Here is a 23,655-nt window from a genome sequence, read left to right as displayed (position 1 = left end):
ATTTCTGTTTGAATTTCCAAGTCTGTCAGTCATGGTGGTGGTTAATATTTGGTTCTTGTCTGCTTAAATGCAGCAATCTCTGCTTCTGTAAATCATTTCTTTTATTTTTCCCAGGGAAAGGTAAACGCAACATTTCTTCCAAGAACGTTAAGTTTCCTGTTCAGTGTCCTTGTTTGCCTTTAACTGCACCACAAAAATGCACACACAGCTGGATCCATGTGTTTTTCCCTAACACAACTTCTCATGTTTTTCTCTTCATGCTTTTGTGTTTTCAGTAACCTCTACATGTGTTTCCATTCTGCAGCTGTTTACAAGACATCGATTTATTTATATCAAATTTAGTATCACTGCAGACTCCCAAATATTCCCAGCTTAGTTTATTAATATAATACATTATTTATTGAATAACAAGCATATTTGCAAACATTTTACAATCCAGTATTCTGAAATTAATTCTGATCAGCAGCATCAGCACTAAAAACAGGAGCTGAACATTGAATTTTGATTTATTAGCAACCCCGGAAACCAGGAAGGTAAGAATTAGGTCAGGGTTATGTTATGCTCACAGAATAATAATTGGGAATTGACTAAACCTGGTTGTAAGAAATAATCAGTTTTTCACTGAGAGTCAAGTTTTTGCAGTGGAAACAGAAAGTACAGGAGATAACAAAACCAGTTTAGCACTGAAAAAAAAAACATGTGTGCAGTTCTTCACACAATATACTCTTGATTGACTTCAACCGAAACAATTGAAGGTGTAATTACTGCAAATTCCAAAATCAATTTTATCAGTGGAAACCAATGTCAGGCTGGTGGTGATCCCTAAACTTTCCATGATTGAACTTTTTTTTTCAGCAGGTGTCTCTTCTGTCTTTTCTGTTTTGAAGTTCCTGCTTGGAAATTCAAAGTTCTGGGTCAAAACAGAAAACACTGTAAACCAGCTGGTAGTTTGACTCGAAAAGTGGATTTCTCGATGATTTTTCACTCTCTGCTCATTAGTACTCCACATGAAATACAATTCTTAAGTGATATTTGTTGTTTTAGCTATTTGCTCCTAAAATGTTAGTGGGAAAAAAATGAGGTTCCAGCTCCAAACCAGCTTACTATATCCTTTTATAGCATTCTTAGATTCTGATTTCTTCCCATATTTATTAAAATGTTCAAACACATGGGAAAGTTTATAATAAAACGGCCTTGTTTAATTGGTATTTTAAGTCTGTTTATCTATACAGCATCAACACACAACAAGCACTTTACAAGATAAACCTATCCAATGAATTTATGTTTATGTAATACAGTCCAAAATCATTCATGTGACCCCAACATATTCCTATAGAAGTTATTTTTGCATTTCTCGTGGGATGAAAACAACTGCTGACGAAGGCCTTGTCAGTCAGTGAACAGCTGTGTTATGTCAAACCTCACACAGCTTCTGCTTTTTCATCATTTTTATTTGGATGTATGGTAAAATGCACAGTAAGGCGAGATTCTCATGTCTCAAAAATCGAAGGAAACTGAAAACTGAGCTAAGAAGAACATTGAAAAACAATCGTGGAGAAACACAAAGGAGAAACATGGGGAGATGTTACTCTCCATCCCAGAAGCATGATGGCTGGGATCCCACAGCTCGCTGTATGTGGTAACATTTACTGCAGGCCAAACAGCTGGGGCTCATGAGAGATGGCCAGGACAAAGAGCTGGATGTAGAGCGAGAGAGGAGAGGGGAGTGGGCGGAGGGCAGCAAGAGAAAGTCTGGTTGTCTCTACGCGCTGTCACAAGACATGGAAAATACCGCAAAGGCTAATTAGAGTCAATGAGGCTATACAGAATGAGAAGTACCAACGCATGAGAAAAGTCAATGTGTTAAAGTTCAGCAGGAGGTCAGAGACTGCAAAAACATGGCTAAATCTGACTGATAATCCAACTGTGTAAGCTCTTGTAGACTTCTACAGTCAAATAAACCACACTGTTCAGCCCTACAATTATCATAATGTCATATTTTTGTTATAAATGTTCTCTCTAAATGCTTAACAGCCGAGTTTTAACAAAGCAGCCTCTGGCCTCTTTTTGGGAAAGCGTTTTTTAAGCGTCTGTATAAACAAACATGAACATTTTATGTGAAAGGTCCGTGCTCAGTCTGCATTTTTCTATTCCCACGGTGCAACCCGAGCTATTCATGTTCCACATTTAGATCAGTCAGCCATTCCTCATTTATTTTCCTGATATTAGATGTTAAAATCTTTGTTGTGTGTGTTTGAGTATTTTTCGACAAAACTCTTCTTTAAAATTGTTCTACATATCGGTGAATATTTATGTCACTACTTGGTAATGTACAACACGCTGTCATTACCCAGTGAGTAGTTTTCCAGTTTAGAAGACACCGACTTCAAAGACATAAAGTGTATATTTAAATAATAACTACATTCAAGTTGAAAAGTTGTGCATTTGCCACAGAAAACATGGTGAATTCTGAACACAGAGCTCACAAGGCATGATTTTGTTTTCACTCCTTTACAGATGGGAGTAATTAAGAGCAACAAGGCAATAAAGGCCACAGGAAATCCATCGGCTCGATTTGCATACCCACTGCTGCCCGTCTGCAGTAATCAGGAGATGCTAGACATGGGGTTCGTCCTGGACTGGTCCCTAATCAAATGGCCACAATGCACCAGAAAAGCAACTTTGCACACACACATACATGCACACCTAATCAAACGTGTCACTAGCCTAACATGCATGATACTGGGCATGCTGAGATGAAATCAGACTACCTGGTGAAATCTCATGCATGAACAAGGGGAATGTGCAAATTCTCTGCATCGAGCTACAAACCACAGCTGCTTGAACCAAAGTCTAGTTTTACGTTGTTGGGTTCTCCAGGTCGACTCTGTCTAATCACAAAGTAGCAGAAACCTTTGGAAGGCGGGTGGTGACTGATGTTTTTTCATAATATAAAATATAAAAACATAGGTCGATCAACTTCTCAATACCTCTGCAAAAGGCCAGGAACTTTGCTAATGGCGACCAAACAGAAGTTGGAGCGACTCATTAGTTTCAATGGCAAAACCATAAAATGCTGAGTCAGCTGTTCCGTCCCTGAATGCACCAAATTGTCATCTCCAAGAACAAAGTGACAGTGGGATAAAGCACTAGTGACCTGGGAAATCCAAAGCACAGAAAGCAACGAGTGTTGGATGCAGAAAAATTGAACCATCCAAATAACCAATCTGGAGCTTGAAATATTTTGACTCCTTGGCCTTTGCTGACAGCAGCATGCCTGCCTCCAAGCCAATGCACAGTGGAAGTGAACAATCAGAATTATCTAAAATCACAAGGCTACAGTTTGATAGAAAAGTGACCTGGCAACATCAACCACATAAGGGGCGCCATACGATTTTTGGCAAGATACAAGACAACTGTCTACTCTGGCATCGTCATGGTGCCATGGTGATGGTGCCATGGTGATGGTGCCATGCCATGTTTTGGTTTGATCAAAACCTCAACCTGAAGAAACAAAAGATCACTGTGTGGGACAGGAGAGCCTGGAGCTGCAGGGAAAACGTAAAGAAAGTTATGATGATCTTGTAATGAATGCTGAAGTCGTTTTTGGTGAATTAGTCTTTAGTATCACCTTTTCATTGCTGTGAAAAGATATAACTGCTTGATCATCCACATCACTTTCTTGTTTCAAGAACCTTTGGAGTTCAAAGGTTTAACAATTTCCAAACCTTCTAACCCAGCTTGATCCAACAGGCTGGGTTGGATGGATTGTCTCGGGAGGGTCGGTGTCAAAGTGGCAGGTTGAATTTAATTATATTGTAAGTTACATTGTAAATTGCAAAAAAGGAAATAAAACTAAGTGTTTTTGGAAACAGGATAGGCTTTTTTAATATTCATTGGTCCTTTTGGAATACATCTTCCTCAGAAAACTTTTTAGACTTGTTTGTCACCATTTTATGCTTAACTGGGTCATGAAAACATAAATAGGATATTTCCATGCATAAAATGTTCAAATTAAACATGCTAAACAAATCTGAAAGCTAACGCGCTTAGTTTGGATGGCGCATTAATCTCCTATATGCAGCTTTTTGCAATACATAATAATTAGCATTTCTCCTAGCTCATCTCTTCCTGGTTTCTCTTTTATCCAGTAATCTAGTGATCACAGCTGTGGGTCTTTGGGAATGAGCTTATTTTGACCCTTTTTCTCCTCACATCTTACATGTCCCCTTTGAGGCAGACTCAACTAAAACTCATTTGTGTGACACTGCAGACTGTAACACAGCGATGTGTTACTGCTGAAGAGACGAGGTTATCTGGAACAACTGTACTTGTGCCAATCAGGAGGCAGCTTTTCTGTGCAGTGGATACAGAGCTGATTCAGTCTGAACTCCTCCCCACGGCTACAAATCCTGAGGTTTACGGTGAAACCACCAAAGTGAGCGCATGAAAGAGAAATCATACGCTGTTCCCTGAGGGCTGAGCGAATTCTTCGGCTAAAAATACTCCTCCAAATTTCTCAATCACGCTCTATCCTACTGCGCCACAATGCAGGAGCTTTAGAACTTAAAAAGCATGGAGGAATTAACACAAAGAAATAGGCCGCCACTGAAATGGGTGAAATGTGTTCGTCTTCTCCCCCCCCTTGATTATCCTCCTTCCTCTCACCCTGCTTCCCTCTACCGCTGCCTGCCTTCAGAAATTGAATTAATCCCTCTGTGATCGGCGATTTTGCCTTTTCCTTTCTGTCTCCTTTCCTTTCGGTGCGACATGAGCACCCCGTCCTCTTCCCCGAGGGATTCTCCTGCACATCTAAGGATTCCTGAGGTGGTAGATACTGTATGTGGAAAATGAAGCTGATTTGCCGGCTCTCGGATGGTTAAGATGAGTAAATAAGGAATAGTTTCAATTAGGCAGTGGGAATGCACCCGCTGGCGACTTCTTGATTTAGTTTTAATCACTGCGTGAGCTCCTAATAATCTCTTCCAGAGGCCCTTAAATACACAAGCTCTACATTTATTTATCACACAAGTTTATTTATCATGCCGTCCCCAGAGCAAAGTGTCGCCTGCTGCTGAGTTTCTCTGAATCGAATGCTGTTGTAAGGATGTTTACTTTGCCCTAAAATCATGTTATCCAAGGAGAATCGCTTTGTTTGTGCAGATGAGAGTAAATTAGCCGCTCCATGGAAGTGTCAGCGCTGTTTCCAACGGCATGGAGGAGCCTCTGGTCGATCTGGGAGTCAGCCTGGTAAATCTTACATGGCAAACTGGCACCCAATTACTTCACTCCATCTTTTTTTGTTTACCTTGAAAGAAAATTCATGTGCATATCAACAGAGAAGAGCTCTAAACTCACAAGAACAAATCACTTCGTGGCAAATAATGGAAAAGAAAGGGAAAAAGAGGGAGGGGTAGAAGGGAGGTCTTCTGGCTGTCAACCAACAAATTGGTTTTCTGGAGACTTGTGTTCGTGCAAAGCCATCAAACAGACACAAGCATTAAACAGAGAGGAGGAGACAAAACAGAGGGAATGTCTGAGTGAATGAATAAAGAGAGAATGATTTCTGTATCCAACAGGATGTATTTTCTCTCTGTGATATGTAGTTATCTTTTGATCTCAAACTGGGAGGGTGCTGGTAATTTTGGCCCCTCACTATTTCACCCCTTTGTAGTTTTTGTCTTCCACGGGACACTTTGTACCGACTGCGCGTCAATGCTTTCCCCTAGGGCGATGTTTTGTCATCACTTTGAACCAGCAATTTTAAATTTCGATGATTTGCTCACAATCTGTTGAAAGAAAATGCCTTTAGGTGGCCAAACAAGCAGCAACACTGTATTTTCTCCATTAAAGATTGGAGGTAAAAATAACTTGATTCCATCCAGTCGTCCAACCATGGATCCATAATCCCATTCTCTTTTACGTAAGCAAAGAAGACCTCTGAAGAAGACAAGAGCGCAACTTCCTTTTTCATGAACAGTTGACAAAAATGGAGTGGCATTAAATTGTAGCGGTTGTAGGATTTCTTTTTTTTTCTTTGGCAAAACACCACATGCCATTTCTCCCTCCAGCCCTACACAAAAGCGTTTGTTGTGGTTACCCAGAATGCCATGCACTATAGTCCACTTCCTGCTTTTGGAGCGTTCTCCACTTGGCATCCACAAATGCATTTGAACAGCACCAGAGTTCACTTCAACCAAACTGAGATCTAGGTTTTTAGACAGACCAGAGTTCACCTTTTTGGTCCACATCATAGTTTGATTGCGCGTTCACACCTCCCCACATGAACCAGATGAAAAGAAACACTATCTGAACCAACTATGATAGAATAACTAACTCAGTTTTTTCATTATGACTTAGAACATTTTTGGTTCAATTTCATAAGTTACATCCTCCCTTGCATCAAGAAATCACTTAATAAAACCTGTGACAAGATGAAGTAGGGTGGAAGATTTCTGAAAAGCAACACATCATTCCTACAGAAATGCAAAAACAGATGAGAAACAAAGTTATATATCAGTCTGGAAAGGCTTACAAAGACACTTACGAAGCTTTAGAACTCCAGTGAACCACAATGAGAGCGACTATCCACAAATGGAGAAAACATGCAGAGGTGAACTTTCTCAGGAGTTGCCAGCTTGCAATAAATACTGTTACTGTCATCTCATTCTGGGGCTCAAAAATGAACAAGATCTAAAGAAATTCAGGCCTCTTTCACCTCAGCTAAGGCACATCCCACCTCATCTGGCATTAACATAACAGAGAAATAAAACATCATCTGATCCCCCATGACTTTAAGTTATTGAATGGAGCATGACTTTGCCTCTCTGTCAGAAAATCCTGGTGGAAAATGTCCATCTATCAATCAGGGACTTTAAGCTCAAGAGCAGCTAAGTTAGAAAACAGGAGCATGATGATTCCTCCAAGACTCGTTGCCAGTTGTCACAAACTATCAGATCATATCATCTTGTTTGTCGAGGTAATTCTGTTCGGATACTTTCTTAACCTTAATAAATTAAATCTAAATGTACAACTACATGTTGTACTTCTTCTGGTTATCTCCGCTTAACAATAACATTTGTTTCAATAGCAAAAACAAAAAGGAAACAAAACAGGTAAATCCTCTTTTCACAACACCGTGTTGTTTAAAAAATTACAGCATTTGCAAAAACTGTGAAAGCATTTAAGACTGTGAAAATATTTTACCACACAGACAATTAAACATAATAAGAAAATATTTAAGTACAAGGGCACCAAATGGTTTGTTTACAGGTAGAAAATAAAAAGTTGAAATAGATAAAAGGGAAAAACATTGGTGCGTATTGGGGTACAAATTAGCAAAGGCGCTTTAAGATCCTGAGCTGTTTTATCCTGCAACATTTCAAACATCACATTTGTACTTCACTGTTATTAATCAAAAACTTGTCTAAAGATCAAAATCCTTGTTACTGGAAGACTTATTTGTGTTTTTTGAACATCAAGCTGAAGGTCAGATTCATTGTTATCCCTTTCCTAACTCTGCACAAGTGAAAACATCAAAGAGCAGAAAAAGGTGGATAATTAGATGCAAATTATAAAAAGAAAAGAAAACCGTTCGCAAACATTTTGTAGGCATCTGTGCAAGTCGATTTTCTAATGAAGATGAAAATGGTTTGAATATGCAATAGAAGGGTTCAGCTAAAGGACAGAATAAGAAAACAGCTGCTGAAATGACTTCTCTGACGCTCACCTTCCTCTCTTGTCCAAACATTTACCTGACTCGTCACAAAAGCAGCTGCAGCAGCAATATTTTTATGAGTCTCTAGACAAACCCCACACTTTACTTTATGTAGTTTCATTAATCAATTTAATTACAAACTTGGGTTTATTTGTGTTTTCATGGTAGGCCTTTCTGAGAAAAGAGTCAGCATTTTGTGAATCCAAAGCAGGTAACCAAAATCATTAATCTTCTGAGCATCTATATCTAACATGATCATTACTTTGTTGAAGACAAATAAACCTGAGCAAAATGGCTTTCAATAAACTTGACTTCTGATAACCTCTGTGCGCAATTAAAGGTAAGGAATCTGCATGTGGTCGGCCTCTTTTCACCAAAACTAAAATTTACTAGATTTGATTATTTAGATGCATTGATATTTCAATACAAATCTAGTTTTCAGTGCTATCTGTATTCAAATACCATCACCACAAAGTCAATATTGTGGAAGTGGTTCCCAGTGCACGTAGATGAATTTAAATTATTTTAGTTTACATCTGACAGTTGTGTATCCTAAAGCTCCAAGAAAAAAGAGATGAGGTAAATCCCTCTGTTTCTGATTTATATTTAAATTAGAAATGCATTTACATTGAAACAAAGAAAAAAACGAGAAGGCGAGAAAAGAAAACCAAGACACATCAATTATTATGAAAACCAAGCAGTTACCCAAATACTGCAACAATAATACTTGATTTGAAAGTGCAGAAAACTGTGATTGATCTTTAGTCGCCTGAGACGTCTGCCCAACATCAGCAACTTTTACGTAAATCAAATAACCTGTCATTTCACATTTGACCTGCTTTGTGACTAAGATGCAGAAACCAACTCACAATTTGGAGTTCAAACTGAATTAAATGCTAAAATATTTCATATGTTTGTAAATGAGTAATAAGCAGAGAAAAAAAACTGAAGGAAATAAATCAGGAAAAACTTTCAGAAATGTTGAAGAACTATTGATGAAACTCTCTCTTACTAAGTAGAATGTTTCCTTTGAAGAAAAGTGCATTTAAATCATGGGTGGGTGGTTTATAACTTTTGCACGGTATCGCAGGGGTCTAGGACGAATAAAACTGCTTGCCCGGGTTTCTAGCAGAACAAGCATAGCTGCAACATTGGGGGCCACAGAAGCATATCATGCTCAGTCAACTTTCCCAAGGATTATTCTTGCTTTCCATGAATAATAAAAGAAGGAAAAAAAAAACTTAACTTTGAATTGAATCCCTGAATCTGACACTGGCTCACTTCCCTTCATAAACCCATCTGCCATGTAAGCACCTCTGAGCTGCAGCCTGACGCATTTCCATCACTCATCCCATTTAAAAATAAATGAGTAAATATGAAATTAATAAGCTAAAAGATTGAAGCGCTGGAGCTCTGCAATCACACTGCACACACACAACGCGCCGCCTCCGGGAGAAACGGTTCAACCACATTTGCATGGTGGGGATGGTGAGGGGGGGGGTAGCCCAGCATTTATTATCTATCCACCCACTGCAACTGATTTTTGATCCTGCTGCCTCTTTCTGACACATCTATTTGGTTAGACTGTCTTGTCTCATCATGATTAGAAAACTGTTTGTTTCTTATAATACTAACAACTCCATTAGCAGCTGATGCGTTCATGCTCTCACAGGGAACAGAGTGATTTATTTACTTTTCGTTAATAAGAAGTTCGGGGGGAGAAATAAAAATTGCGCCTCTACAGGAGTTGGACACAAATTTATATCTGGTAGGAAAGCAGCATGACCTTTGACACTGCAAATAGTTAACCACTTGAAAAGCTTTTAAACACTCTTAATTCACAACTGTTAATCACATTAAATATGTAAAATGTGCCCTTTTGCCCTCACAGTTGGTTCATGTGAATGTTCGTCTTATGACTTGAATTAATAAAGTCCGACACATTCAAACCCTTTAAATGGACATCCACAGTTTCCAGTTCATGAATCCAAGTAGAAGAGGGCAAGGCTGCGTCAATACAGGTGAAAAACCAAAATCAACAATCAAGATTTTTCACTGTGATGAGCGTTGTCACCTCAGCACAAAACGGCTGACACCCATTAGCCAGTTAGCATCCCACCCTTATTTTATGTGTTGTGTGAAAGAGGTATTATATGTTGATATCATTTTATACTGCATCAAACAGGTTTCTGAGTGTATTTATATTTATATCTGCTTAGCCTTGCTGGCGCCTTTCTCCGTCATTGGGCGAGAGGTTGCCAGGGCAACACAGAGACACACAAGACAAATAAAGAAAAAAACACATTCATGCAAAAAGACAATTTGGAGCGATCAATTAACCAAACAGTGATTTTTTTTTTTTTTTTGGAATGTGAAAGGAATCCAGAGTACCCAAAGAAAAACCCCACACACATAGCTATAGGTAGATAAATCTGTCTATCGATATAGATATAAAAGAATAGATCGCCAACACAGGAAGGCAAGCAGAAGTCTGTCAGAGATGGTTCAGCAGAAGCTGTCTGCTCTCAGTGCAGAGGAGCAGCTACTCTAGTCAGAAGTAACAGAGCATTTTGACATATCTAAGACTGAATACTGTACCTACCCCCTGCTGATAATACTCATACTGTACACGCTCAAACTGGACCATTCTTTCTGGCTTAATTTGGTACTTAACAGTTTTTGACAGCGATTGTGTTCACACTCCGAGGATACGGTACACCACCTAGAGTAAAATGAAATAAAAATTAGCGAAAACAAACCTGATACTAATCTTTGCTCCCTCACAAATCCTTAATAAAGGCTATTCAACATGAATATACTATAATTGGCCCTTTGGAACTGAAGGCGCCATCCTGCTATCTCTCTGTGAGGCAGTCATATCGTTATTCAGTGTCCAATTAAAATGGCCTTAGTCTCCCCAGGAGCTCTCCACTCTTGTGAGGACCACCTGCAGGAACCTCGCTCTGTCTCAGCAGCCCGCCTTGAGTCATTAGCCTTCATACAGGCTCAAAATGGAAATGCCAGTGACTTGTCTGTAAGCCCCTTCTTTCATTTTTTCTCTCCTGCCTTTCTTCAGCTCTGATTCCTCTCACCCGTCTGGACTTTATCCACATGGCTCCTCGGTACATTTAGCCTATTTTTTATCCTCTCCTCTCGGCGGGAAATCTGTTCGTCTCTGCAGCTTTCACTCCTGGCTCGTTCTGCTTCTTCCCACCATAAAAATAAAAAATAAATAAATATAAGAAGACATAAAAAAAAAGCCTACAACCATTCCCCACTGAGTTGAGAAGAGCAAAATCTTTGAAGGGTCTCTTCAGCTCTTAACCTCTTTTTCTGCCTCCATGAGTGAGAGACAATTTTTCTGTATTTTTCTATCATCTCTTGTCTTTAGTGTCAAGATAGTTGTTCAAATAGGAGCAAGATATCAGAACTGTGATGGCGAAATGAAAAATCTGTGTGAGTTGAAACCAATGTTTACTGAGCCTTTCTAAGGTTTTTTAGGCAGTAATTTAACAGTAATTTGAAAGAAAACTGAGTGAAGGAGAAGACATGCAGCAAATAGCCAGAGACTGGGAACTGAACCCAGGTCAAGCACTTCGAGGGCTATAATCTCTGAATATGAGGCACATGCTCTACCAATTGTAAGGTTTATTTCATGCATTTTCTGGTGTTAATGTCTATTATCTCCACTGAGTCTGCAGCTGAAGCTTTTACAGATGCATCACATTTCTGATAAGCCAGTGTGACAAATTTACTACGCCGCAAATGACCCTCATTTCATCCCATCTCATCCTGCAAAAAAGTCTCCATGAATTTAGAAATAAATGTTATGTCTTTTGGATAATTCAGGTGCAATTCTATAAATCAAAGAACTTGAAAAATAACTAACATCTGCTTTTTATACAAAAGAAGCGTAGCGACTTTCTTTCAGCGATGGAACAAAAGCGGAAAAAAAAAAGTAAGCTGAAAGATCAAAATATAAAAAGTGAGTCTCAAATATGCAAAGTAAACAACCAACAAAAACAAAATGTTTTATCTGTCTACATGATTGGATTAAACTGATTATATATTTCTAAATTAGGTCTAATTGTTGTAAAATGGTTTAAGCATTAGCTGTGTATCAAAACAATATGCATGCACTAAACTGAACCTTTTCCAAGCACGTTGGGTGAGAAAAGCAAAGTCAAACGTGTGGTTTTGAGGTTTCTTGTTTGACAAAAGAGCAGGAAAAAAGCTCTTTATGAAATTTGTGCTACACATTAGCGGCTGCAACCACTAAGAATCTGGTGAAGCATTTTAAAGTCAGAGATTTTGTTGTTTCTGAGCATTTTAAAAATGTCAGTAAAAGGTCAGTTTATTACGGCAGACGGCAAAACTCAGCATTAACGTTTTAAATGTTTGCAACTTGCTGCTTGACCCATCACAACTCTGTGCTGTAACGAGTACAAATTGATGCATGGTGACCAAAGCCACACAACGTCCTTTGCTTTGACAATAACAAAATCTCAAAAGTAGAACATTTTAAACAGGTGGAAAGACCAGAACCACCTGCTAGAGCTGTGACTAATAAGAAAACGAATGGCATTAAAGAAAAAGCTCCACGTTTTAGACATTTTAATGTTGCCAAATGGAGTTGATTCAAAAAGTTAACATATCTGAAGACCTTCTGAAAAGATTTCAAATGTAAGGCTTATTTATGAACTTATCTTGTTTTTGTTTCTTTCTTTGTTGCAATGATTCTCTATTGTATTAAAAATGGGGGTCAGGGTTGGTCACTCCAAAATATTTATGTTACTTCCAGTAAAAAGCAACATGCTGGTCAAATTAAAGTATTTTAAATCAATTTACAAAGTAGCTAACAGAGAAAAACAATAACAGTTATTGGAAACTTATAGCTAAGTTGTGAAATCTGTATTTTTGAAGCTAGACTTCATTAAATATAATTTCTGCTAATGGAGCTGTTTGTAAGTAATGCAGCACAAATTTATTAAAATTTCCTCAACAGCAGCAAGGTAAGCGATACAAGCAGATTGTCTTCACGGGTTTGTTAGAAAAGCTTAAAGTTGCCATGAATTCCTATCGACATTTTTTCTTCCTCTTCTCGATAATATAGATATTCTTTTAATTGCAGCCTAATTCCTTAGACAGAGAAATGTCATGCAGAAACGCATGACATAATGGATGCATACATTTAAATAATTGAAAATTTGAACATATTTAAAATGCAAAAAAAGAGATTTATGACTTGTGATAATAGTGGATGCATTAATGCAAACCATATCTTACAATCCTTTCAGATACTTGAGCATAATCAGCTCATAACTGTAATTAACTACCTCACTGAAGCAGCATTAGAAATGCAAAAACAGTTCACTGCTCTTATCCACTACTAGAGTTGTGGCATGTAGACATGCACAGAGTGAACAATTCAAACACAGCCATGCATTTATAAACAATATAATTAATATAGATCTTTTTTTTTAGTACTACAGGTAAAAGAAAGTAAGATTTAAACCCATAAAATGAGAAAATAAAACAATATAACTGCATAAGGGGAAAGATGTTAAAAAAGAACCATAAACATAAGAATAAAGTCCAGTTACAATTTGACATAAATTGATCCTTCTAATGCAATGCCTCGCTAAGACATGTGTGGTAATATACATGGATATTCATACTGTATGCACAGTGATTTCCTTTGAATTTCATTGTGCTGAAACTCTTAAATAAGCTCATGGAAATTCCAGTTGTCCTGCAGCATGAATTTCCAGACGGAAATTAACAACAGAGAAAATCATCTCACACAGACGAGGGTGAGAACAAGAGAAACTGGGTCTTTAAATTAGTTTTTAATTCAGTCAACTGACGTCATTACGGTCATTATCTATAATAGTGTTATCTAATTTAGCACAAAGCTCTGAGATTAAAGCTGAATTGTTCCAGGTTATTTACACATAATTAAATGAAGGGAGCTGTGTTCAACATATTTGTGTTGCACCCCGTCGTTCGACTATACATCACGATGGAAAATTAAAGAAGAGACATTTATCCCAAACAGCATCGACTCGTCGCCCTTTTCAACTCGCTCTGTGTGAAGAGCCGCCGATGCTCCCACTGTGAGAACTAATCTATGTTTCCTTGCCTCCGTCTTCGCCTCTTTCTCTCTTACTCCATCTCTCTGAGGTCCAGAACGCCATCATTAGCAGCTGTAGCTCAGAGTGCAGCTCTGTGGAGCCCTGGGGCCAAAGCTTTGTGCTTTAATTACCCACCTAATGAGTCAGTGGGAAAGTCACTGGGCCTGCTGGTGCCTCCCTCTCTTCCTCCTCACCCACATACACATCTACTGAACTCACCTCTTCCCCCTTTGACTTATACACTTAATCACTCATTCGCTCGTTGACACAGACACATGTTTGTACACTCGCAGTGGCTCTACCGAATGCCTGCAGTTTTTCTCACTTCCCACACTGAAACTAATTTACACTTACATATTTTTGCTCCGTCCCTGCATTGTTTCTTTTCACACTGCGTTTTCGCAATTCTCCATATCTAACGCTGCTTCATCAGATTTTATATAAAGAAAAGTTTGCACTTTACTTCCTTAAGGGAACTAAAGTTGAAGTATGGAGAACTGGGCTGACGCAGGCGACGATCAAACATCTCATTAGGCGGCAACAATTCTGATTATTAGCTACTATTTACACTTTTCCAAGGTGGAATGATTAAAAAACTTTATTGATTTAAAAAAAACAGGACATATTCTCTCCTGTCATAGTTATAACTGTCTGCATCTGATAGTTTCATATGAAAAACTCTCACTAGCTTGACCAAAACTCAGAGCATGGGAAACTCCAATGAAAGAACCAGAACTGTAAATTTACACAAGTTAGAAACTTCTTCTGGTGTAATTTCCAAACAGATGCAAAAGTTATTTACATATGCAAATATTTTGCTATGGTCCGTTCTTGTTTTTTTATAAAAAAAAAAAAAGCATTTTCACATATTGTTTGTTGCTGCCTTAAAATAGGAGCCAGAAAATGCAGATAAAGAAAAAAAGATGATTATAATGGTAATGACTGCAACATCTAGAGCAGATGATCAAAGTGAAGGCTGGTACTTCACTTTGGTCTTTACTATTGAGCCAAACAAATGGGAAAAATTGACTGCTTTCTGTCACCCAGACATCTCTATTTGGATGAAGAAAAAGCTGTTTGAGTTTTGCCTGAGGGAACAAAACTGCAAAAAGAAAATGCGCTTTCAGATTCACCCAGACAGCCCAGACTGGAATTCATTCCTTTCTGAGACAAAGGCTGAAGCTGTTATTGATCAGATTTAAAATTTGTCCTCACAGTAGTTATGTTTACCTTCATTTTTGAAATAATACTTAAGCTTTTCTTGTTTTTAATTGAAGTTTTTAACCCATAAATCAAACGCCGAACATTTCAGATGGAAATAAAAACCTACAGAGCAGAATTTCCTGCTCAGTTGCAGACGGTAGACAAACACTGTCTGTGCCTTCACACCTTCTGCGCTCTGCCGCCTCTCATTCTCGCAGAAACACTGATGGGATCACACCTGCATGGCGAGGAGAACAGTCTGCTCCAGGACATGATGACACTTGCTCAGCTTGAAAGGTGGGCTTGAAGGGTTTGATTGTTGCAGTGCCTCATCAAACCTTAAAATGTACTCTAAAAGAACAAGGGGAAAATGACTCGTATTCCTACATTTTACATATGAGCTCTCAGTAGCATAATGTAGACTCTCTCTGTCTTAAAGTAAAAATAGAGTAACAGGTGTCTATTCGTGACTTTACTAAGTCATACTCTGATAGCTTGCATTTTGCCAGAGAAAAATCCCACTCCCTTCATACGGATTTTTGTTAGAAGAGACTTCAGTGGTATTTATTCTGTGACTTACATGTACATCTGTATTAATAAAATGTTTTGACTGCATTTTGCATATTTTTCCATTCAGCCATTACCACCCTGTTATCTAGCATGTTCAGGTCAGAGACAAAAGCAGTGATCCAGTGACATATTTATGGCCCATCCTGAGGAAACCCAAAGTGTTCCCATGACAGACAGAATAATTCAACTTTCAGCAGCTTCTGAAATCCCCAATACTTTTCTCCATAAAAGAAGAGTCTGCAGCACCACAGGGTTTTTTAAATTGATGCCTCAGCCACCCAAATTATTTTATATGTAGAAGCTCTTTTTATTCAGACCTTGACAAGGTAATATCGCAGTAAAGCTGTGATCCTGGCCTGTAAGGAGGATAAAGCCAGGCAGCTGATCTCCCAACCTTGTCTTGTGAGACTTGTCCAGGTTCAGCTCAGAGAAGCCACAGGATGTTACTGCCATATTGAGCCCTCTGCCACTTGTGAACAGATGTTGCGAGGTTTTATATGAGCTGGGTGGTAAGGATGAGGTTTTAGACATGTCGATTATTTGCATGACAAACTGATTCTGGGGCTCTGGAAAGTCATAGATTTCAAGGGAAACAGAAATCACTGACAAATGCAACAATTTAGACTAGGGTTGCATTCACAGCCGCCCTGCTTAGTCCACTTTAATCAAGCTGCAGTTTGGGAAGGTGAGAATGTGTTACCAAACTCTGGTCCCCTAAAAATCTAAGTCTCAGTTTGATTAAAGTGAACTCTGGAGCAGTTTGAATGCATATGTGGATGCAAACGGATCGAAGACGACTCCAAATGTAGGAAGCAGACTATAGTGCAGGGCATTCTGGGTAAATACAACCAAAACAAATGTGAGAGTCTAGCACCAGCAGGATAAGACTGTATATATAGTATATTAATCAATATATAACTAATGCTATTTTAAGAATAGCAAAACAAGATTATTTTAGTAAACAGTTAGATAGAAATAAAAATAATATTAATGGTATCTGGAATATTTTAAACAGTGTTATTAGAAAAAACTCCAAGCATATTAGTTTTCCTCAACACTTTACAAACATTGGAGATAAAAATTTAAATAGCATGGAAGAGATAGTTCATAATTTTAATAAATATTATGTAAATGTGGGCCCTAAATTGGCTGAAGAAATCCCGCAGCCCACTGAACACGAAATACTAAATGACATATTAGGGTGCGTTCACACTGCAGCCTGAAGTGACTCAATTCCAATTTTTTGGCAATTCCGATTTTTTTGCCGGGGCCGTTCACACTGCCAGTAAATGCGACCTGTATGCGTTCTGCAGTCTGAACGGGCAAACGACCTGAAAGTGTCCCGCATGCGCACTAGAGGGCGCAATAGCGTCAGCGTTCTCAGTGTTCTGCTAACTGCCATAAAAAGAAGAAGTGCTCAGTGTTTGCGGAAGTAAACATGGAGGCTAACGGTGGAGCTTAGCTTACATTTTTGAAGTTGTTGTCCAACCGGAGCAGCATATTAACGACTTAATCCTCATATATTCCGTCATGGTTGTTGTTTTTCTTCCCACTTGCGCGTATCAGGATGCAGAATAGTGAGATTTGTTGAGAATCAGTGACGTTCAGTTCGGATGAATGCGACCTGGACGTTAGGTTGCATTTGAATCGGATACGTATCGGATATGGGTCACATTCGAAAAAGAATCCGACCGGTGCTGTTCACACTGCCATGAAAAGATCAGATACAGGTCGCATTACGTCAAAAAAATCGGAATTGAGTCACTTCAGGCTGCAGTGTGAACGTACCCTTAGTTAGCAGAAATCCAGATTCCATGTTTCTCACAGCAGTGGAGGAAAATGAGATCATAGATACAGTAAATAAATGTGAAAATAAAAGGTCAACTGATTATGATGGTATTGACATGATAATAATTGAGAAGGTGATTGTGGAAATTATTCGGCCACTAAGATATATCTGTAACCTGTCAATTCAAACAGGAATATTTCCACAAAAAATGAAAATTGCAAAAAGTCTTTATGCTTGGACATTGTTTGTGGTGTTCCCCAAGGCTCAGTATTTCGACCATAATTGTTTATTTTATTCATAAATTCTATATGTAAGGTCTCCAAGATACTTAAATTTGTATTATTTGCTGACAACAAACATTTTTGGTACGGGGGAAAACTTATGGCAAATTTTGTTTGAAATGAATTTAGAGTTATGTAAACTGAAAGAGTGGTTTAATATTAACAAATTGATATGACTATAGAGAAAACCTCAACTTCAGAACTTTGAAGGCTCGAACAACAATGAAAAGAATGTGCATTTCTGCCATTGGCATGAAGATCTGGAATAAACTCACTAGAAAGCTTAAGCCAATCATGAGGTATTTTAAGAAAAGACTCAAAATGGTTATTATTCAAAAGTATAAGGATCAACAAAGGGGACAAACCTGGCTGGGAATTACAATTCTGTGGATGATTTCGGCAACTGGGTGCAGGTTTGTGTATGTGTGTGTATTTACACACACATGTAAATACACACTTGTATTTACATGTGTGTGTAAATATATATATAGGTGTGTAAATAGGTGTGTATCATTTATGTAGATATGCAGATGAGTATGTATATGTATATACGTGTGTGTATGTATTTCATCTGGTTTAGGAAATATTAGTATAGTAATTATTTCATTTTTCTGTCAGAACTGGAAAGCAATGGCATGAATTAGGATTCCGATCACCCATGAGGGCCGATCACGGCCGATCACCGATACCGATCACATAATTATTTTTTTTTTTAATCATAAGCACTACCGGTTACATTATGTGGAAAAAGGAACCATGAATTCACCTTAATTTAGACAAAAAAATATTTTTAATAACTTTTTCCAAGAAGAAAACAAAACAAAACAGGCATTGTGCAAATTGTACTGCTATAGTAATACTATCTTTAACAAACTGAAAACATATGAAGGCTCTGAAGAGGCTAAATAATGCAAAAAGTCAAACTCCGTCAAGTATGTCATTGTTTTTCTGCCATAATAAAGTCGTAGTGTTGATTCATTTTGACGTGCTTCACCCCACGTGCTTCAATTTTCCGCCGCAACACGCAAACGTGTATGTGTATTAGAGACAGTTTCTGTGTGACCTTTGAACTTTTTTCTGCTGTTTAAATGGTTTTATAGTTCACGGGTCAGAAAGGACCCATAAGACAATCCTTGTACCCTAGTGGTGTACAGCCCAAATGGAAACATAAACAAAAACAACATATCACTTTTTCTAATGATGGGGTCAATTTAGGAAAAGTCATAAAATTTCAAGTCAGAAAAAGATTGTTTAGGTTTTTTTTTTCTGGGTCACTTGGACCCTCAAGACAACACAAGGGTTAAAGAAAGTAAAGACATAGTGATTTTATGCAAGTCTACTCTGATAGCTGTGGATCCCAGGTGGACTAAGCTCATGACTGACATTGCAAACTTTTCTTTCACCCAATGGTGGAAACTCAGCAACTACTCAATGGTAAAGGTCTGCTCCACTGTTCCATGGTGAGGTCAAACGCCACACTGCTCTACCAAATCCAAGGTTTTGACAGTTGATCCTCCATCCAGACCCCAGAGCTATTTCCCCAGTGAAGCGAAAAAGTGTCATGCCTCAATAGAGGGAGCAGGATCCACGGTTCCAGTTCTGTGGTCTGACTTTCTACATGCAATGTGCTAATCCATGCAACGCTGAAAAGCCACGTCAAAGACAAAACAGACCACATCCCTTGGTTCAATGCTGCAAAGGTCATTTTTGAGGTAACACACTGACCATCAGATACACAGGGACCCTAAAAGCAATTTTCCCTTCTGTATCCCTAACATCCTTTGGAAGATTAAATTCTTCTTTTTCACCTGCAAGTCATCTCATCATCCATATTTATGCAGATATCATTTTAAGTCGTTTGCCATTTGCAAAATGCCCAGTTGGTGTCAATACAAAACATCCCAACCTATTCTTGATTTTGGTTTCAAGTTCGAAATGAGTAAAATTATTTTTTTCATGAGGGCGAGACTTTTTAATAAGTTGCAGTTTGTTATTTGTGGCACTAGATGCCACTACTGCTTACATTATGAATTAAAGTTTACTTGTGTTTAATTAATAATTGTCAATTGCCTGCGAGAACCGAGAAAGGCTTGAGATCCAACAGAGCATCGCAGGTCACAATGTGTGCAAAACATAATCGAACATGAAATTACTTACTAAATCCAGCTAGCATTCTGAGGTATCCAGAATTGTACAGCAAACTGAAAAAACCCTGTTCTGTCATATAGCCAGTGGTCCTAAATTTAGGACCACAGGCTAGGAGGAAAATGTGAGCTCTAAACTCTTGTCTGTGAAAAATCTGAAGCCAGAAATAAACAAAACTTGCTTTAATGTTACTTTACAGACAGTTAAAATGCCCTTGAGCAAGGTTCTTTATGACCGTCGGCACCGACAGAGACAATCTGGCGCTAACTGGCACCAGACTGCGATTGAACTGGGCAGTTTCCAGGTCTCTGTGTCCGTAACCGAGTGACTATCAATGATTTCCTGAATGAAAGCAAACTGCCGATATTTTCTAGGAACATAAAGACAAGACAAAGAACTTTAATTGTGCACTAAAAGCTGATGTAATTGCTTTATCTTTGTCTAGACAGAACATCTAAGGCAGCTTAGACAAATTTTGGAAAACATACACATCTCTAAATCTCTGCCTGGTGCTCTTGTAGAAGCTTTTACGGGAGATGGGGAAGTGAAGCGAACCAGGTTCATCTGTTATTCGCTTCACTTAATGACTGGACTGTATTTTGAAGCCACGTGGCTAAATGAAAAGGCGCAGGATGTCTTGATGGGAGAAAACTACATGTAATTTGTTCAGCCAGTAAAAAGGTTTATATAGAGAGAGAATAAAAGGTCTGCGTCTTTTTTCCCCACTGCTTCATTCTCTGTCTCGCTTTCTTTTTCTCTGAGGAATTCAAGTGTGCCTCCATCAACAGTCTTCTGACAGGAGGCCTCCAGAGTGCGTTTTGTCCGCTCGACGCCACCTCCTCTGCTGACAGACTTCAGTTGCCTGGAGACGTCGCCCGAGAGATAAGCTGTGGTAATTGAGCAGGTTGTTGATCAAAGCCGTGGACTGCTAAACAAGGGTGCATTCGGGCTCCGCACGCTGCTCTTACTTCCTGTTCTCTGCTAACAACATGTTGCACCCCAACATTACCCCCCTGTCAAAATTACATTTACAGCATCTTCTGCCAGGACGTGTCTTCTTGATTGGGAGGGAGGGAGGTTTCCTGACATTTGCAATGCAAAAGAGTGCATATCTGAATTTTAAAGCACAGATCTGAACTGATTAAGCTGTGTGATGGGCTTTAGGTGTTTGGATGCTACCATAGGTCTGCCATTAGATGCTTTGTGTTGTTGATTGTGGTGCATAATTTACTCTGAAGGCTGCAGTCAGTGCACTGTAGATGAACTGAAGAAAGGCGCAGAGTAAACTAGTAAAAAGTAAACTTAGTTTCTACTGATATCGTTTGATTGTAGATCAAATGTTAAAGCAAACATTTCTTTAAAGGGGATATGACTTGCAAAATTCACATTTTGTACATATTTCTACTCCCATTTGGGTTTCTACTGCTTCTAACAGCAGCCCAAATCCTTAAAAAAAAACCACCTTAAGATTTTTGGTGTTTGGAAAGTGAGCCGTTTCAAAAACCACCATAATGTAATGTCACAATCGGCAGGTACTGCCCGTCACCTAGCAACCACAGCAAAGCCCCACCTACTACCTAGCAACCCAAGCTAGGTAGTAGCTAGCTGACATTTGGTCAGCTGGTTTTAATTCTCAATGAGCTGTACAATGGCTGCTGGAAAAAGACAAGTGTTTTATTTTTGACTTACCATCCAGAAACCATTTGCTGCATGCTTGTTGGTTGTGCAGGAGGCCCTACTTCTACCTTTCAAAGATGTATGACTATATAATTGTGAATCTGTTGGCAGCCGATTTCACATGCGAGTGTAAACGTTGAGCCTGAGGGGTGTGGCCAGCAGCAGCTTTCTAAATTTAAAGTGATAAGAGGATCTAGAGTAGATCATTCTGAAAGAAGATGAAAATAGGCAGGACCAAGCAGACTAAAATCTCATTATCTAAGAATGATTAGGTGCAAAAAAAAAACAAAAAAACAGTAGCAAACATGTATTGTATAGCCTACAGATCTATCCTAACCTGTTCAAGCAAGATAATAGGTCACCATTAACTAATCCATACTGTGCTGGTAAAATTATAGGTATATACCACAGCAGTGTTTTATTTCTTCACTAAAGCCAGTTTCAGGTTAAGAGCTCAATCAATACAGAGTGTGCAGAACATATTCTCATCCTAATTGTAGCAGCTTCAGAACATCTTTATCACAGTGACATCCAACAACTTATCCTGATAGTTAAAGAAGAAGGTGGATTTTTAAAAACAAATTATTCAGTGCTTATTTCACATTTCTTATTAAAATATGGAGAGAAGGAGACTCATTTCCATTTTCATGCATGCCAGGGGGTGACCCTTGTCATTTCCTGGCTCTGATTTCTAAAACATGAGCCTTATTGTAAAGTACCAGAGAAGATGCAGGCAATTTACAGATGCAGGCAGAATATCTTCTGTCAATGTTGCAGCTAATCTTAATGGAAAACTGTCTGTTAGCCGTCTCTGGTCAGCAGATGAGTTTTGCCAGAGTGGAAATTATCATGCATCACATGGCGGAAACAACTTCCAGAGGATATTAGACTTAATGGGGCTTTTACCTTTTATAAATCCAGGTGAAAATTTCTAGCATGTGAAGACTGAATGCCCATTGCATTCAGTATCTTCCTTCTTTTATTCACCTTGAAAGCATCAGTTTTTTTAGGCAATGTTTTTCACCTTTTTAGAAGGATAAAGCAACTTAACCATTTTACATGCAAGAAGAAACACAAATAAATGCAATTTATTCCAGTTAAAATTTTAAAAGTTGAGAATCAATCCAATTAAATGTTTGTGCAGCCCTAGCATTAACATTTAATATTCTCTCAGAAACATTTTTGGGGTCTTAAGTGAATTTATTATCACATTTATTCTGCAGGGTTGTTTATCCTTTTTATAACTCCATTTACTTTTAACATTTTAACTATGGATGGATTACAAACTGAAGCTAACAAACTGAAGCTAATAAATTACTGTTGCAGAATTAAATGTAAGATTAAGTTAATGTGCACATGAATTTAGTTTATTTGTCAAACATTAAGACATGAGACAGAGAGAGTAAAAGAAGATCCTAGGTTGTTTTCTTTACCGTTTAAACAGTTTGACTCCTCAGGCAAAACCAAAGCCGTTGATGGAGAAGAACCCAAAATGCCAAATCATATTCTCTTCAAGTTTTCAGCTCAGCCCTGTTGGTATGAAGGCATCAAACAAAAGCAATTTATACCTGAACACAGAGTTTCACCTTCCAGTGTAAATTGCTGCATGGATGGATGTATAGATAACACATTTGATTACTGAATAAATCAAAAAATTAATCAGCACAGCCACCTTAAACATGAATTAGATTAGAGAAAATCATATTAATCTGTTCTGAATGGACTAAATCTAAATCCAATTGAGAATTTGTGGCAAGACCTAAAAATGTATGTTCACAAGTGTCTCTGTACAAAGATTGAGCTTTAGTAAGTTTCAAAATTAAACAGGAAAGATTAAAACCTCTTGATGCACCGCACTAAAGGCACGACACAGAAAACTAAGAGCTGTAATTGTGTGATTGCAGGAAGAAGTGATTTCACAAAGCATTGACTGCAGGGTATAAATGCAAAAGAACATCACATTTAAAATCCCATTAAAATACATTAAAGTTTGTGAAATAGTGGAAAGCTTCAGGAGGCGTGAAGAACTGTAACTTTTTCTCTCTGAACTTGCAGCAATACTTTTACTACCAAACCGAAATCATCTCCTAAGGGAGCAATGAAGGCCAGAAAAGGGTCTTTATTAATCCTTTAACATGG

The 23,655-nt window shown here is 38.4% G+C and overlaps 1 protein-coding gene across 4 annotated transcripts in view; it reads right to left on the bottom strand.

Annotated features, from left to right (window-relative positions):
- The window catches only part of rftn1b (raftlin, lipid raft linker 1b), a 134,375-nt gene that overhangs the window by 75,593 nt on the left and 35,127 nt on the right, over positions 1–23,655 (bottom strand). The window lies entirely within an intron of this gene.

The sequence above is a fragment of the Poecilia mexicana genome, unplaced genomic scaffold (assembly GCF_051168715.1).
Source record: "Poecilia mexicana isolate PSO_F unplaced genomic scaffold, ASM5116871v1 scaffold_16, whole genome shotgun sequence".
NCBI classification, from domain to species: domain Eukaryota; kingdom Metazoa; phylum Chordata; class Actinopteri; order Cyprinodontiformes; family Poeciliidae; genus Poecilia; species Poecilia mexicana.
Note: the sequence above shows the minus strand (reverse complement) of the source record. Positions and strands in the feature narration are given on the sequence as shown.